Below are 5168 nucleotides of genomic sequence, written 5' to 3'. Positions count from 1 at the left end.
ACCATGGTCCATTGGTCAAACAACTCACCAAGTCCAGCCCAGATTCCAAGGTAATTAGACATGATCTTTCGATGGGGGCAGTGACATGGTCGATCACCTTATAGAAGACTAGTGACATGGGAGGTATTTTGGAAAATATATTCTGCCAAATCCATATTTATTCTTTAAAAAGGCATGAGTCATATATTTTATTCTAAAAATTTTCTGGTCAAAGTGCTTAGGCCCTTGGAGGATAAGGGTCAGATTTCTTAGAGACCTTAAAAAATGTGGGGACATGCAATTCAGTTAGAGGCAGAGACCAGGCTATATGTACACAGAGGACAACGGAGAGATGTAGATGGAGAAAGGGCTTTGGGTTAGGAATTAGGAGTTGGGAGTTCTAATCCCTATACCGTGGAGGTCTTTCTTATAAATCTAAATAAACCACTTAATCTCTAGACCTCATACTTCTTGTCTATAAAATGACAGTTAAATTTGGCCAGTACTTTTCTATCCTGGCTGCATGTTCCAATCATGTGAGAAGCACTGAAAAAATATAATCCCTTACAACCTCCTTAAATAAATTAGGTTGATGGCAGGGTTCTTTTCTTTTTCTCCCTAATAAGTCAGGGCTGAGAAACACCAGATTGAATCTGTAATAGTTTGTCAACCACACTCAGCTTTATTCAGAGCATCAATTATGAACCTTGATAGAATCACTGGCAATATGTTTGTTAAAAAAAAAATCTGGGGTAGGGCACAGTAATTGATATTTTCAAAAAGCTCCCCAAATTACTTCAATATAAGCCAGGGTTGATAACTTCTGGTTTAGAGAAGTAATTTTAAGACTTTAGCAGGCACCAGAACATATTGTAAATTATATGTATTTTCAGTTTTCTTTGTATTATGATGTTTTGATGTCTTAAAAGCCTTTCTGGCTGGGGAGAGACTGACATTCCCAGAGCCAGCTAATGCCTAACAATAACTTCACATGCAAACCAACCAAGTCAGAGTTTTTGCCCCCGACTACCTCCTTATCTAACTCTCACACACCAAGCCAGTATTTCCCCTGTCCCAAATCACCCCAGGGCCAGGTACCAGGTGACTAGAGACCACAACTTTAGCTCAAAGCCCACCAGAATCATTCAAACTAGCCCATCCTACACTGTTGGCTCTGCACCATCTTGACTTTCCCTGGAAACCCCAATAAAGGCTCTGTCTTAAACCTTCCACTCACTTCTGTCTTTTTTTTTTTTTTTTTTTAAACAAATTCACATTTTATTTATGTTGACATAAACTGTACAAAATTGACTTTCTTCACCAAAAATAACAGCAATATTTTCTGTATTATTCCTAGATAAACTACAAAACACATTTTTGTAGGTTGTCTAGGTTTTGCTTATAAATCAAGACAAGGCAGTAGATATTATCATGGAAAAAGACAGAATAAAACAGACCAATCTGTTGTCAGTATCCATAGCCTCTGATCCTGTCTTGACCATGAAATAGAAGTGTTTGACATATACTTGCTAAAAAGCTTATGAAGATATAGGCTCAACAAAGGAATGTAAACAGCAACACCCAGATGTGGAACAATGGCAGGTTCTTCCTTCAATGTTTAACAGCAACTTGTTTAAGATTATCGAATAAAGACAAAATCTACACTGAAATCCTTGTTTGGCAAGCTCACGTTTCTTTCACTATCTGGTAATTTAACTGTTCATTAAAGATTTTTAATAGTAAACTTAAAACTCCTGCTATTGAAAAGTTAGTCATGAACTTCATTGTAAAATTTTATGAAACATATTCCTCTCACACCTTCTCAAAATTTATTTCTTCAAAGAACTGGTAACTCAATACCCAACAACAGGATCCACAGTGATAATAAATGTTATGTCTAACTTGACTTAACTAAAACAATTCCAAAGTGCCATTAGCAGAGACCACGCAGAAGTGCAGCGTGGCACTTTCAATGCTACCCTCTGGAAGAACAGTTAGTTCTCCAAAGCATGAGAGTTCAAACGGGCCATTTAAACAGTCAGATTATCAATGGCTAATGTACTCAAGATATTCAGTGATTAAGTGGCCTACATATATCTTACAGCTTTTCCATGTTTTCAAATTTCTTAGATTTTTTTTCAATATCAAATATAAGAGAGAACGCATTTTAAAAGTCTCTCGGGTATTTCCGACACTTTCGGAATTATCTGTAGGAAGCTCTGACTTAGTTCTGTCGGGTTTGATGTATGTGTCCACCATTAAATCCAAATCATGTCTCACATCGAAATGCATGTTAAGCAAAGCTAAGCTACTTGACCTTTGCCCTGTCAAAGTGTTCCTCCGGTGTGCTTTGAGACGCTTTCGCCCGTTTTCATAGCGTTCGTTCTCAACCTTCATCACAGGGAGAATTCGTAGGACCTTTAGCAACCAACGTATAAACATGAGGGAAAAAACTTGATGTCGGGCAGGTGGAGGGCTTCATACACGGTGGATGGAAGCTCTATATCTTTTCCTCTGGGTTTCCACTAGATTCTCCAACAATGCAGCTCAGCCGAGAGTGCATCGGGATTGGGTAAGTCGCTGCCGTACGTGTCAGCCTGGTGCTCCTCCGGCGTATTGAATTTCATCCGTCCCGTGACAGGGGGGACCAGAGATCAGCATCGAAGAGCTTCGGGGTGCTGTTCTGAGACTACCTCTTTCAGTTCCTGAACAGTGCGGTCCACTGCTGGAACAGTCAGAGGCTCTTTATAGCAGCACCTCTCAGAGGTCGGTCGGTCGGCTGAGACTCCAGGTTCCCTCGCTGAGCTCTGTGGAACTTTCCGGGGAAGCTTCATCTGAAATAGCAAATGTGGTTGCCAGACGGGTGGCTTCCTCAAACCGAAATTCACGATAACCTTCAATATCTTCCATCCCTTCATGTAGCAAACGCAGCGCCCCGGTCGAGCTACTGGCCGGCTGCAAAGAAGACATCAGAGGTCTGACCCTGGAGATTTTTCCCAGAGGCTCTTGTCAAAGGTAGAACGTCTTTTTTAAGAACGACGATGGTAACAACGAAATCAAAATCTGTTGCTGCACTGCAGAGTGGGAATGCTCGGCCCGCTATACAGTTATTCCATCTAATATTTGTATCATTATTTATACCATCTAAACATAAAACAAGTGCTTGCAGGAGCTCCACTGCAGTTTCAAAAGCATCGTGCGCGCCTGCCTGTCCACCGAGAATAGCAAATTTCCTTCAGTTCTTGACCGCTTTCTTCATTGTTCTGAAAGAGGACAGAAATGACACTGTCAAGCTCTAAAAGCGGTTGTGGTGACGGGTGGAAAAAAGATCAAACTCCCTCCGTTGTTCCAAACGCAACAGACGCTCCGGGGACAGGCACCGATTTTGCCGACCGCGTACTTGAGGCACAGGGAAGAGCAGAGTGTGTAGACAGCTTGGGGAGGGATGTTTCTACAAAAGTCTCGAAGCAACAGCTTTAGTTTTGGAAGGAAATCCACTGGACACAATGTAAGCCTGGCCACGACACTATTCCATGCGTAATCCCCACTTCTCGGGTCTCGTAGTGTGAAATTTCATAGCCAAAATTTCGGCATCAGCTTCATAAGGCAGAAAACCCACAAATTCCTCTCGCAGGTTATGAGCTTCGTCAACAAACCTCACCAACACGGGCAGGTGCTCTTCCCCTGCTATGTCCACTACGTCATCAGTGATAATCGAAAAGAAGTGAGAGTCTCTCACTTCCCTGAGCGTTTCTTCCCGAATGCAGCTCTCACAGATCTCCAGCATCTGTTTCTGCTGTGCTTTTGAACAGAATGGTGCGTTGACTGCTGTGGTCTCAAAGGGCTTTCTCAGAGCGAACCTCTTCACCAGAATTTATCGGGCACTCCGACAGTGCCTGAAAGTCATCCGGAGTGAAGAGGCCTTCTGGGATTTCATCAGCTTCATGTCCATCTAGACTTACGTTTTGTTTTCCCATAAGAATCAAAACTTCAAATAAAGATTTTAAAGTATTCTTTTGTTTACTTTCTCTTCAAGGGTTAAAGGTAAAATGTCTTCATCCTGTTCTTCACCCCCTTCTGTATTGGAGTTCTGATCGCTCTATGTTTGTTTTTGTTCCCTTTCAGAAGTTTCGTTAATTTTTTCCTGTTTCCGTGTCCTGATTTCATCTTCGCTCAATTCTTTTATTCGTTTTCTGTGTCTACTATGTGGATTGTTCAAATGACTGGTAAGATCACCTATTGTTGGTATGGCATTATCTCGAAGAACTGTCCTATAAGGACTAGTTCTCCCAATGACTTCACAAGTATCTGCTTCAAATAATTTTGAGAAATAAATAACCCAATCATTCTTTAGTTTTCTGGTGCCTCTGCAAAATGTATAGTTCTACAGATCACAGAGGTCTCAGAGTGTTTGGCACATCATCCGTAATGTTTATTTAGTTGTTCAGGTGTTTTATCTTCTAAGTCTGCTCTCCTACGATTTCCCACCCCCTTCTGGCATCTGGCCGGATCCCTCGGGAACCTGAAGAAGGCCAAATCAGACTACATGCTCTTCCGCGTGCAGTCCGGGGGCCGCGCAGAAGTTCGGCATCGTCGCCCGCCCGCGGGCCGGCCCGGCGCTCCCCTCCCCGCCTCCTCAGGGCAGCCCGCCCGCCCGTCGGGCCGGGGAGGGGAGCCTGGCCGGCCGGCCGGCTCGGCGAGGCCGGCGCCCACTTCTGTCTTCTGCCTCCTGACCACCTAGTGTTTCCACCTGTGGCCCTGCATGGCATGAGGTGCTCTCTCTAGGGCAGTGGTTCTCAACCTTGGCTGCACATTAGAATCACCTGGGAATCTTTTTAAAATCCTGATTTCTGGGTCTCATCCTCCGGAAATTCTGTTTCTTTGTTACTAATGTTGTGGCCTCACCCCATAACAAAGAAACAGAATTTCTGGAGGATGAGGCCCAGAAATCAGGATTTTAAAAAGATTCCCAGGTGATTCTAATGTGCAGCCAAAGCTGAGAACCACTGCTCTAGGGCCTGTGAGTTTAAGGAACATCTTCTAAACCTCGTTCTCTTCTCCTTTTCGGGCCACAACAACTTTACCATACCATACCATACCATACCATACCATACCATACCATACCATACCATTCCATACCCAACAAAGATTACTTGAAGGGCTTTTTTAAAACACAGATTTCTAGGTGC

The 5168-nt window shown here is 43.1% G+C and overlaps 1 pseudogene; it reads right to left on the bottom strand.

Moving 5' to 3' along the window:
• Positions 1 to 1509: 1509 nt before the first annotated feature.
• On the bottom strand, positions 1510 to 4646 carry LOC118651698 (annotated as a pseudogene).
• Between the last annotated feature and the right edge of the window lie 522 nt (positions 4647 to 5168).

The sequence above is a fragment of the Myotis myotis genome, unplaced genomic scaffold (assembly GCF_014108235.1).
Source record: "Myotis myotis isolate mMyoMyo1 unplaced genomic scaffold, mMyoMyo1.p scaffold_m19_p_3, whole genome shotgun sequence".
NCBI lineage: Eukaryota > Metazoa > Chordata > Mammalia > Chiroptera > Vespertilionidae > Myotis > Myotis myotis.
Note: the sequence above shows the minus strand (reverse complement) of the source record. Positions and strands in the feature narration are given on the sequence as shown.